The sequence below is a fragment of the Pseudophryne corroboree genome, chromosome 8, assembly GCF_028390025.1.
Source record: "Pseudophryne corroboree isolate aPseCor3 chromosome 8, aPseCor3.hap2, whole genome shotgun sequence".
Lineage (NCBI taxonomy): Eukaryota > Metazoa > Chordata > Amphibia > Anura > Myobatrachidae > Pseudophryne > Pseudophryne corroboree.
In genome coordinates, this window is record NC_086451.1 from 438,951,244 (window position 1) to 438,964,868 (window position 13,625).

Below are 13,625 nucleotides of genomic sequence, written 5' to 3' on the forward strand. Positions count from 1 at the left end.
CCACGGCGCCTCGGGTCTTTACCAAGGTAATGGCCGAAATGATGATTCTTCTACGAAGAAAAGGCATCTTAATTATCCCTTACTTGGACGATCTCCTGATAAGGGCAAGAACCAAGGAACAGTTAGAAGTCGGAGTGGCACTATCTCAGGTAGTGCTAAGTCAGCACGGATGGATTTTAAATATTCCAAAATCGCAGCTGATTCCAACGACACGTCTACTGTTCTTAGGAATGATTCTGGACACAGTCCAGAAGAAGGTGTTTCTCCCGGAGGAGAAGGCCAGGGAGTTATCCGAGCTAGTCAGGAACCTCCTAAAACCAGGACAGGTCTCCGTGCATCAGTGCACAAGGGTCCTGGGAAAAATGGTGGCTTCTTACGAAGCGATTCCATTCGGAAGATTCCATGCAAGAACTTTTCAGTGGGATCTACTGGGAAAATGGTCCGGATCGCATCTTCAGATGCATCAACGGATAACCCTGTCGCCAAGGACAAGGGTGTCTCTCCTGTGGTGGCTTCAGAGGGCTCATCTACTAGAGGGCCGCAGATTTGGCATTCAGGATTGGATCCTGGTAACCACGGATGCCAGCCTGAGAGGCTGGGGAGCAGTCACACAGGGAAGGAATTTCCAGGGCTTGTGGTCAAGCATGGAAACATCTCTTCATATAAACATTCTAGAACTAAGGGCCATTTACAATGCCTTAATTCAAGCAAAACCTCTGCTTCAGGGTCAGGCGGTGTTGATCCAGTCGGACAACATCACGTCAGTCGCCCACATAAACAGACAGGGCGGCACGAGAAGCAGGAGGGCAATGGCAGAAACTGCAAGGATTCTTCGCTGGGCGGAAAATCATGTGATAGCACTGTCAGCAGTGTTCATTCCGGGAGTGGACAACTGGGAAGCAGACTTCCTCAGCAGACACGACCTTCACCCGGGAGAGTGGGGACTTCACCCAGAAGTCTTCCACCAAATTGTAAACCGTTGGGAAAGACCAAAGGTGGACATGATGGCGTCACGTCTAAACAAAAAACTGGACAGATATTGCGCCAGGTCAAGGGACCCTCAGGCAATAGCAGTGGACGCTCTGGTAACGCCGTGGGTGTACCAGTCAGTGTATGTATTCCCTCCTCTGCCCCTCATACCGAAAGTATTGAGAATCATAAGAAGGAGAGGAGTAAGAACTATACTTGTGGTTCCGGATTGGCCAAGAAGGTCTTGGTACCCGGAACTTCAAGAGATGCTCACGGACGAACCGTGGCCTCTACCTCTAAGACAGGACCTGCTACTGCAGGGGCCTTGTCTGTTCCAAGACTTACCGCGGCTGCGTTTGACGGCATGGCGGTTGAACGCCGGATCCTGAAGGACAAGGGCATTCCAGAAGAAGTCATCCCTACTCTGGTAAAAGCCAGAAAGGAAGTAACCGCAAAACATTATCACCGCATTTGGCGTAAATATGTTGCGTGGTGTGAGGCCAAGAAGGCCCCTACACAGGAATTTCAACTGGGTCGTTTCTTGCATTTCCTGCAAACAGGACTGTCTATGGGCCTAAAATTAGGGTCCATTAAGGTTCAAATTTCGGCCCTGTCGATATTCTTCCAGAAAGATCTGGCTTCAGTACCTGAAGTTCAGACATTTGTGAAAGGGGTACTGCACATACAGCCTCCTTTTGTGCCTCCAGTGGCACCTTGGGATCTCAATGTTGTGTTGAGATTTCTAAAATCACACTGGTTTGAACCATTGTCTACGGTAGATTTAAAATATCTCACGTGGAAGGTGTCGATGCTGTTGGCCTTGGCTTCAGCTAGGCATGTGTCAGAATTGGCGGCTTTATCATGTAAAAGCCCTTACCTAAATTTTCATTCTGACAGGGCGGAATTGAGGACTCGTCCTCAATTTCTACCTAAGGTGGTTTCTGCATTTCACATGAACCAACCTATTGTGGTACCTGCGGCTACTAGGGACTTAGAGGACTCTAAGTTGCTGGACGTTGTCAGGGCCTTGAAAATATATGTTTCCAGGACGGCTGGAGTCAGGAAAACTGACTCGCTGTTTATCCTGTATGCACCCAACAAGCTGGGTGCTCCTGCTTCAAAGCAGACGATTGCTCGTTGGATTTGTAGTACAATTCAGCTTGCACATTCCGTGGCAGGATTGCCACAGCCAAAATCAGTAAAAGCCCATTCCACAAGGAAAGTGGGCTCATCTTGGGCGGCTGCCCGAGGGGTCTCGGCTTTACAACTTTGCCGAGCAGCTACTTGGTCAGGGGCAAACACGTTTGCTAAATTCTACAAATTTGATACCCTGGCTGAGGAGGACCTGGAGTTCTCTCACTCGGTGCTGCAGAGTCATCCGCACTCTCCCGCCCGTTTGGGAGCTTTGGTATAATCCCCATGGTCCTTACGGAGTCCCAGCATCCACTTAGGACGTTAGAGAAAATAAGATTTTACTTACCGATAAATCTATTTCTCGTAGTCCGTAGTGGATGCTGGGCGCCCATCCCTAGTGCGGATTGTCTGCAATACTTGTATATAGTTATTGTTACAAAAAATTCGGGTTATTATTGTTGAGCCATCCTTTCAGAGGCTCCTTTAAATTTATCATACTGTTAACTGGGTTCAGATCACGAGTTGTACGGTGTGATTGGTGTGGCTGGTATGAGTCTTACCCGGGATTCAATATCCTTCCTTATTATGTACGCTCGTCCGGGCACAGTATCCTAACTGGCTTGGAGGAGGGTCATAGGGGGAGGAGCCAGTGCACACCACCTGATATCTCAAGCTTTTATTTTGTGCCCTGTCTCCTGCGGAGCCGCTATTCCCCATGGTCCTTACGGAGTCCCAGCATCCACTACGGACTACGAGAAATAGATTTATCGGTAAGTAAAATCTTATTATTACTGCACCCCAGTCTCCCCCACAATTCAGCTGTGTGAGCAGTGAGCACTCAGCACAGTCAGATATACATATAGATGATATTATCATGCAGCACACTGAGGCTGAGCACAGATATGGTATGTGACTGTGTATCGGTTTTTTTCAGGCAGAGAACGGATTATATTAAATAATAAATAAAACTGGTGGTGGTCAGTCACTAGTAACTATCAGCAAAACTCTGCACTCTGAGTACTCCTAATGCTCCCCAAAATTACTAAGTAATCAACTCAAGTGTCTCTCTATTCTAACGGAGAGGACGCCAGCCACGTCCTCTCCCTATCAATCTCAATGCATGTGTCAAAATGGCGGCGACGTGCGGCTCCTTATATAGAATCCGAGTCTCGCGATAGAATACGAGCCTCGCAAGAATCCGACAGCGGGATGATGACGTTCGGGCGCGCTCGGGTTAGCCGAGCAAGGCGGGAAGATCCGAGCCTGCCTCGGACCCGTGTAAAAAGGCTGAAGTTCGGGGGGGTTCGGATTCCGAGGAACCGAACCCGCTCATCTCTAATGTCATGGTGTAGTAGTGTGTGAGGAGGAGACTGGCACTGCTGCTGATGTCTGTACTGTACCTGTGCTGTGTGTACATGTCATGGTGTAGTAGTGTGTGTGAGGAGACTGGCACTGCTGCTGTCTGTACTGTACCTGTGCTATGTATACGTGTCATGGTGTAGTAGTGTGTGAGGAGGAGACTGGCACTGCTGCTGTCTGTACTGTACCTGTGCTGTGTATACATGTCATGGTGTAGTAGTGTGCGAGGGGAGACTGGCACTGCTGCTGTCTGTACTGTACCTGTGCTGTGTGTACATGTCATGGTGTAGTAGTGGTGTAGTAGTGTGTGAGAGGAGACTGGCACTGCTGCTGTCTGTACTGTACCTGTGCTGTGTATACATGTCATGGTGTAGTAGTGTGTGATGGGAGACTGGCACTGCTGCTGTCTGTACTGTACCTGTGCTGTGTGTACATGTCATGGTGTAGTAGTGTGTGAGGAGGAGACTGGCACTGCTGCTGTCTGTACTGTACCTGTGCTGTGTATACATGTCATGGTGTAGTAGTGTGTGAGAGGAGACTGGCGCTGCTGCTGTGTGTACTGTACCTGTGCTGTGTATACATGTCATGGTGTAGTAGTGTGTGAGGAGGAGACTGGCACTGCTGCTGTCTGTACTGTACCTGTGCTGTGTATACATGTCATGGTGTAGTAGTGTGTGAGAGGAGACTGGCGCTGCTGCTGTGTGTACTGTACCTGTGCTGTGTATACATGTCATGGTGTAGTAGTGTGTGAGAGGAGACTGGCGCTGCTGATGTCTGTACTGTACCTGTGCTGTGTATACATGTCATGGTGTAGTGTGTGAGAGGAGACTGACACTGCTGCTGTCTGTACTGTACCTGTGCTGTGTGTACATGTCATGGTGTAGTAGTGTGTGAGGGGAGACTGGCACTGCTGTCTGTACTGTACCTGTGCTGTGTATACATGTCATGGTGTAGTAGTGTGTGATAGGAGACTGGCACTGCTGCTGTCTGTACTGTACCTGTGCTGTGTATACATGTCATGGTGTAGTAGTGTGTGAGGAGGAGACTGGCACTGCTGCTGTCTGTACTGTACCTGTGCTGTGTATACATGTCATGGTGTAGTAGTGTGTGAGGAGGAGACTGGCACTGCTGCAGTCTGTACTGTACCTGTGCTGTGTATACATGTCATGGTGTAGTAGTGTGTGAGGGGAGACTGGCACTGCTGCTGTGTGTACTGTACCTGTGCTGTGTATACATGTCATGGTGTAGTAGTGTGTGAGAGGAGACTGGCACTGCTGCTGTCTGTACTGTACCTGTGCTGTGTATACATGTCATGGTGTAGTAGTGTGTGAGGAGAGACTGGCACTGCTGATGTCTGTACTGTACCTGTGCTGTGTATACATATCATGGTGTAGTAGTGTGTGAGAGGAGACTGGCACTGCTGCTGTGTGTACTGTACCTGTGCTGTGTATACATGTCATGGTGTAGTAGTGTGTGAGAGGAGACTGGCACTGCTGCTGTGTGTACTGTACCTGTGCTGTGTATACATGTCATGGTGTAGTAGTGTGTGAGAGGAGACTGGCACTGCTGCTGTCTGTACTGTACCTGTGCTGTGTGTACATGTCATGGTGTAGTAGTGTGTGAGAGGAGACTGGCACTGCTGCTAACTGCACGGATTCGGTATGAAATCCCGACTGTCGGGTTCCCGACCTCGAGCACAGCATGTCACTTTGTGGGCTTGCTGTTCTCTCCACGCTTCGTGCTGGGTGGTGACCTTTGATCGCTACACTAATCTATTCCCACTCGGATGGTGGCGTGGCCATCACCCAAGTGGGGTTCCGGGCAGCGGTCGGGATTCCGACCACCGCCATTTAAACGGGTGTCAGGATTCCGGTGTCGGTATTTTGACAGTCGGGATCCTGACAGTCGGGAAATTAACTGCGTCCGGTCTTTACTGTACCTGCTATTTGGGAATACTACACCTTTCTTACTGGAACTCTGTTTTCCCCTTTCAGTTCATAGCCTTAAATGCTACCTATGTGCTGATGAAAGTTGTGTTGATAAGTTCGCAGAAACTACCTGTTTGCCTGAAGCTAGCTACGCCTGCATAAAAACCAAACTGAACAATGGTAAGTAATAAAAAACATATTGGAAATAATACATTCTCCTTTTTGATTAAAGAATGTACTCATAATGTTAAAGAACAGGTTTGTTATGTTGGTATTTTAATTCCCCAGGTGTCATGGCCAGGAAAGTGTGATAATACATACTAGTCATGTCCAGGGCTGCCATCAGAAATAGTGGGGCCCGGGACTGGCAAAATACACAGAGCCCTCACCCCCCACATAAAAAACAATAAAAAAGATTCTGCTGCAAAGCTCCACTCCCTTGTGATGTCATACATCGTGAAGTTACATGTGGGTGGACCTGCAGGAACAATTCACAGAGAGCTGGTGTACAGGGAGGCTTGATTTAAGAAGTCCTCCCTGCGCCTGAGCCCGCTGTTGTTGTACACATCTGGTGCAGCTCTCCTAGAAAGGGCCCGGAACACCAGTCCCCGCAGTGCCCCCTGATGGCTCCCCTGGTTATGTCACTAGTCCCATGTTTTCTCATGGCCCATACAGAGAATTGATGTGAAGGATGAGGAGAGATGGGTTTCCCCTGTACTAGGCACAACTAGTGTGTGATGGCAGATAGCTTTAGAGATGGATTCACGGGTCTTATCTGTACACAGGGCCTGTTCTAGCCCTTGTGGCGCCCTGGGTGAAAATAGGGGTGTGGCTTCATACAGGGGCGTGGTCAGTTATGCCCCCCGGTAGAGTTGTGCCCCAAGTTGTGCCCCCAGTAGAGTTGTGCCCCCGTTTGTGCCTCCAGTTGAGTAGCGCCGCTTACAAAAAAATAAAATAAAAAATAATAATTAATACTTACTATCCCAGCTCCTGAATCCCGACCACTGCTGACCTCCGTGCTGACCTCCGCTGCTGACCTCCGCCAGCGCCGCTCCTCGGATCTATGGGAGAGACGTCATGACGTCTCTCCCATAGCACAGCATAGACACTAGAGGTCAATTATGACCCCTAGCGTCTATGTGCCGCTCCCACAATGCTGTGTGGTGCGCGATGACGTCATCACGCACCGCACAGCAAAGGTCCTCTCCACTAAGGGAAACTCGACGGGTAGTGTCTAGTTTCCTTCACAGCACCGCACAGCACCTGGGGGGGCACAGACCAACAGTAGCGGATCTTGCCATGGCGGTGGCGCCCTCCGGATGGCGGTGCCCTGGGCAAAAATCCTGTGTGCCCATAGCAAGATCTGCTACTGTCTGTACACACAGGAGGAATCCTTTATCAGAGTTACTATAGAACCCAGAATAGCACACACACACACATACGCACACACATACGCACACACACACGCACACACACACGCACACACACACACACACACACACACACACACACACACTTACTTTTCACTGACACTACACCTTGTGCTTGGAATGGGGAGAGGAATGATGAGGAGGAATGAGGCATAAGAGCTCTACCTGGCATAATGTGTATAAGGGGCTCTACTGTGTAGTGTAATGTGACTAAAGGAAACTACTGTGTAATGTGATTGGTACTATTATGTGGCCACGCCCCTTCCTCATGAAGCCATGCCCCTGTATGGCCCCAGGACAGGACCATTTCTCTATTTGGGGACATGCAGTGTGACTGGGTGATGAACCTTGCAGGCAGTCCAGGCCCTATAGCAGCTGCATCCCCTGCACCCACGGTAGTTATGCCACTGGATTTTACAGTATGGATTCCCTGATTAAAATGCGTGAGTGCCTCCTCACTACACCCCAAGTGCCCACAAAGGTTATACCTTCTTTTTTCCACAGACAATTTTTAATTTTCAGGAAATATCATTAATTTGATTTAATTTTCCCAAATCTGACCCAAAAGTGGTTTGTTTGGTTTTTTTTTTTGTAAATGGAAATTGCAAAACAAATTTGGTGCCATTACTGGGAGGGTTACAGACAACTGGGCTCCTCAGCTCTGTTTTCTGGCTGTGCCAAAGCCAGTGGCAGCATCCTCGGACACACTTTCGCTGGCCCCAGCCGTGTGATGTCCAATGTTCACAGATGATCTAATGCAGCATCTTCAGAAGCATCAGCGGAGCACAGAAGCCTTTACTTAAGAATCCTTACTTAAGACGCCTCCTGTGGCATTTGCATAATTTTGCACAGCAGCAGTGTACAGAAACGCATAGGCTGTACCATTAGCGTCCACCTCTGTATCTGCCCCTAAATGTGTATGAATAATATGGTAACCCAACAAAAAATGTACCACAATACAATCAAGGCACCGCTGTTTTTATTGATGAGATCAGCGGCATAGCCAGAACTTTGTTGTCGCCATAGCAGCATTGTGAAGGAGCCCCTGTTCCAGTGCTTCCAGAGAGACACCAGTTGTTAAAGTTATGCCCCATAGTAGTGCCCTAGTTCACATTATGTCACATTGTAGGGCTGCCAATACACATTATGCCACATAGTACCTACAAATTCTCATTATGCCATACAGTGCCCCCAGTTCATATTATGCCACATACAATACAGTGCTGCCCCTATTTCACATCATGCCACACTATTGTGCCGCCACTTCCTTTTGTATCACGTTACAGTGCCCCCAGTTCATACTATGGGGTCTATTTACTAAGCCTTGGATGGAGATAAAGTCGACAGAGATAAAGTACCAGCCAATTGGTTATTTTTCAAACACAGCCTGTGGCATGGCAGTTAGGAGCCGATTTAAGGCTTAGTAAGTAGACCCCTAAGTAACATTATAATGCCCTCCAGTTCATTTTATACCACATTACAATGAGCAGGTCCAGGGGTGTAATTACATATATTGTGGGCCCCAAGTTGAAATTTTGTTATTGCCTGTGTGTACCACCCAATGGTAAAAAAAATAAGAATTTACTTACCGATAATTCTATTTCTCGTAGTCCGTAGTGGATGCTGGGAACTCCGTAAGGACAATGGGGAATAGCGGCTCCGCAGGAGACTGGGCACAACTAAAGAAAGCTTTAGGACTACCTGGTGTGCACTGGCTCCTCCCCCTATGACCCTCCTCCAAGCCTCAGTTAGGATACTGTGCCCGGACGAGCGTACACAATAAGGAAGGATTTATGAATCCCGGGTAAGACTCATACCAGCCACACCAATCACACCGTACAACTTGTGGTCTGAACCCAGTTAACAGCATGATAACAGAGGAGCCTCTGGATAGATGGCTCACAACAACAATAACCCGATTAGTTAACAATAACTATGTACAAGTATTGCAGATAATCCGCACTTGGGATGGGCGCCCAGCATCCACTACGGACTACGAGAAATAGAATTATCGGTAAGTAAATTCTTATTTTCTCTGACGTCCTAGTGGATGCTGGGAACTCCGTAAGGACCATGGGGATTATACCAAAGCTCCCAAACGGGCGGGAGAGTGCGGATGACTCTGCAGCACCGAGTGAGAAAACTCCAGGTCCTCCTCAGCCAGAGTGTCAAATTTGTAAAATTTTCACAAAAGTATTTGACCCTGACCAAGTAGCAGCTCGGCAAAGTTGTAAAGCCGAGACCTTTCGGGCAGCCGCCCAAGATGAGCCCACCTTCCTTGTGGAGTGGGCTTTTACAGATTTTGGCTGTGGCAGGCCTGCCACAGAATGTGCAAGCTGAATTGTACTACAAATCCAGCGAGCAATAGTCTGCTTAGAAGCAGGAGCACCCAGCTTGTTGGGTGCGTACAGGATAAATAGCGAGTCAGATTTTCTGACTCCAGCCGTCCTGGAAACATATATTTTCAGGGCCCTGACAACGTCCAGCAACTTGGAGTCCTTCAAGTCCCTAGTAGCCGCAGGTACCACAATAGGCTGGTTCAGGTGAAACGCTGAAACCACCTTAGGGAGAAATTAAGGACGAGTCCTCAATTCTGCCCTGTCCGTATGAAAAATCAGGTAAGGGCTTTTACAGGATAAAGCCGTCAATTCTGACACACGCCTGGCCGAAGCCAGGGCCAACAGCATGACCACTTTCCATGTGAGATATTTTAAGTCCACAGTGTTGAGTGGTTCAAACCAATGTGATTTTAGGAAACCCAAAACAACATTCAGATCCCAGGGTGCCACTGGAGGCACAAAAGGAGGCTGCATATGTAGCACTCCCTTAACAAACGTCTGGACTTCAGGCACTGAAGCCAGTTCTCTTTGAAAGAAAATTGACAGGGCAGAAATCTGGACCTTAATGGATCCTAATTTTAGGCCCATAGACACTCCTGCTTGCAGGAAATGCAGGAATCGACCCAGTTGAAATTCCTCCGTCGGGGCCTTTTTGGCCTCGCACCACGCAACATATTTCCGCCAGATGCGGTGATAATGCTTTGCGGTTACATCCTTTCTGGCTTTTATCAAAGTAGGGATGACTTCTTCTGGAATGCCTTTTTCCTTTAGGATCCGGCGTTCAACCGCCATGCCGTCAAACGCAGCCGCGGTAAGTCTTGGAACAGACAGGGTCCCTGCTGGAGCAGGTCCCTTCTCAGAGGTAGAGGCCACGGGTCCTCTGTGAGCATTTCTTGAAGTTCCGGGTACCAAGTCCTTCTTGGCCAATCCGGAGCCACGAGAATGGTTCTTACTCCTCCCCGCCGTATAATTCTCAGCACCTTGGGTATGAGAGGCAGAGGAGGGAACACATACACTGACTGGTACACCCACGGTGTTACCAGAGCGTCCACAGCTATTGCTTGAGGGTCCCTTGACCTGGCGCAATACCTGTCCAGTTTTTTGTTGAGGCGGGACGCCATCATGTCCACCTTTGGTTTTTCCCAACGGTTTACAATCATGTGGAAGACTTCTGGGTGAAGTCCCCACTCTCCCGGGTGGAGGTCGTGCCTGCTGAGGAAGTCTGCTTCCCAGTTGTCCACTCCCGGAATGAACACTGCTGACAGTGCTATCACATGATTTTCCGCCCAGCGAAGAATCCTTGCAGCTTCTGCCATTGCCCTCCTGCTTCTTGTGCCGCCCTGTCTGTTTACGTGGGCGACTGCCGTAATGTTGTCAGCACCGGCTGACCTTGAAGCAGAGGTCTTGCTTGGCTTAGAGCATTGTAAATGGCCCTTAGCTCCAGGATATTTATGTGAAGTGATGTCTCCAGGCTTGACCACAAGCCCTGGAAATTTCTTCCCTGTGTGACTGCTCCCCAGCCTCGCAGGCTGGCATCTGTGGTCACCAGGACCCAGTCCTGAATGCCGAATCTGCGGCCCTCTAGAAGATGAGCACTCTGCAACCACCACAGGAGAGACACCCTTGTCCTTGGGGACAGGGTTATCCGCTGATGCATCTGAAGATGCGATCCGGACCATTTGTCCAGCAGGTCCCACTGGAATGTTCTTGCGTGGAATCTGCCGAATGGGTTTGCTTCGTAGGAAGCCACCATTTTTCCCAGGACCCTTGTGCATTGATGCACTGATACTTGGCCTGGTTTTAGGAGGTTCCTGACTAGCTCGGATAACTCCCTGGCTTTCTCTTCCGGGAGAAACACCTTTTTCTTCATCCCTAGGAATAGAAGACATGTCGTCGGGATCAGCTGCGATTTTGGGATATTGAGAATCCAACCGTGCTGCCGCAGCACTACTTGAGATAGTGCTACTCCGACTACCAACTGTTCCCTGGATCTCGCCCTTATCAGGAGATCGTCCAAGTAAGGGATAATTAAAACTCCTTTCCTTCGAAGGAGTATCATCATTTCGGCCATTACTTTGGTAAAGACCCGGGGTGCCGTGGACAACCCAAACGGCAGCGTCTGAAACTGATAGTGGCAGTTCTGTACCACAAACCTGAGGCACCCTTGGTGAGAAGGGTAAATTGGGACATGGAGGTAAGCATCCTTGATGTCCAGAGACACCATATAATCCCCTTCTTCCAGGTTCGCGAGCACCGCTCTGAGTGACTCCATCTTGAATTTGAACCTCTGTATGTAAGTGTTCAAAAATTTTAGATTTAAAATGGGTCTCACCGAGCCGTCCGGCTTCGGTACCACAAACAGCGTGGAATAATACCCCTTTCCCTGTTGCAGGAGGGGTACCTTGATTATCAACTGCTGGGAATACAGCTTGTGAATGGCTTCCAATACCGCCTCCCTGTCGGAGGGAGACGTCGGTAAGGCAGACTTTAGGAAATGGCGAGGGGGAGACGTCTCGAATTCCAATTTGTACCCTGAGATACTACCTGAAGGATCCAGGGGTCCACTTGTGAGTGAGCCCACTGTGCGCTGAAATTCTTGAGACGGGCCCCCACCGTGCCTGAGTCCGCTTGTATAGCCCCAGCATCATGCTGAGGACTTGGCAGAAGCGGGAGAGGACTTCTGTTCCTGGGAACTGGCTGATTGCTGCAGCTTTTTTCCTCTCCCTCTGCCACGGGGCAGAAAAGAGGAGCCTTTTGCCCGCTTGCCCTTATGGGACCGAAAGGACTGCGCATGATAATACGATGTCTTCTTTTGCTGAGAGGCGACCTGGGGTAAAAACGTGGATTTCCCAGCAGTTGCCGTGGACACCAGGTCTGATAGACCTACCCCAAATAACTCCTCCCCCTTATAAGGCAATACTTCCATATGCCTTTTAGAATCAGCATCACCTGACCACTGCCGCGTCCATAACCCTCTTCTGGCGGATATGGACAGCGCACTTACTCTTGATGCCAGTCGTCAAATATCCCTCTGTGCATCGCGCATATATAAAAATGCATCTTTTAAATGCTCTGTAGTCAGTAATATACTGTCCCTATCCAGGGTATCAATATTTTCAGTCAGGGAATCCGACCAAGCCACCCCAGCACTGCACATCCAGGCTGAGGCGATTGCTGGTCGCAGTATAACACCCGTGTGAGTGTATATACATTTTAGGATATTCTCCTGCTTTCTGTCAGCAGGTTCCTTAAGGGCGGCCGTATCAGGAGACGGCAGTGCCACCTGTTTAGACAAGCGTGTGAGCGCTTTATCCACCCTAGGGGGTGTTTCCCAACGTGCCCTATCCTCTGGCGGGAAAGGGTATGATGCCAATAACCTTTTAGGAATTATCAGTTTTTTATCGGGAGAAACCCACGCTTCATCACACACTTCATTTAATTCCTCAGATGCCAGAAAAACTACAGGTAGTTTTTTCTCACCAAACATAATACCCTTTTTTAACGGTACATGTACTATCAGAAATGTGTAAAACATTTTTCATTGCCTCAATCATGTAACGTGTGGCCCTACTGGAAGACACATTCGTCTCTTCATCGTCGACACTGGAGTCAGTATCCGTGTCGGCGTCTGTATCTGCCATCTGTGATAGCGGGCGTTTAAGATGGTCTTTGAGACGCCTGGACAGGCACAAGCTGAGAAGCCGGCTGTCCCATGTCATCAAACTTCTTTTGTAAAGAGCTGACACTTTCACGTAATTCCTTCCATAAGCCCATCCACTCAGGTGTCGACCCCCTAGGGGGTGACATCTCCACTACAGGCAATTGCTCCGCCTCCACATAATTTTCCTCCTCATACATGTCGACACAGCCGTACCGACACACAGCACACACACAGGCAATGCTCTGATAGAGAACAGGACCCCACTAGCCCTTTGGGGAGACAGAGGGAGAGTATGCCAGCACACACCAGAGCGCTATATATATATACCGGGATAACACTATACAGAGTGTTTTTCCCTTTATAGCTGCTGTTTATATTATACTGCACCTAATTAGTGCCCCCCCCTCTCTTGTTTTACCCTTTTCTGTAGTGCAGGACTGCAGGGGAGAGTCAGGGAGACGTCCTTCCAGCGGACCTGTGAGGGAAAATGGCGCCCGTGTGCTGAGGAGATAGGCTCCGCCCCCTTCTCGGCTGACTTTTCTCCCGCTTTTTTCTGGAATCTGGCAGGGGTTAATATACATCCATATAGCCCTGGGGGTTATATGTGATGTATTTTTGCCAGCCAAGGTGTTTATATTGCTGCTCAGGGCGCCCCCCCCCTCCAGCGCCCGGCACCCTCAGTGACCGGAGTGTGTGGTGTGCATGAGGAGCAATGGCGCACAGCAGCAGTGCTGTGCGCTACCTTGATGAAGACTGATGTCTTCTGCCGCCGATTTTCCGGACCTCTTCTTGCTTCTGGCTCTGT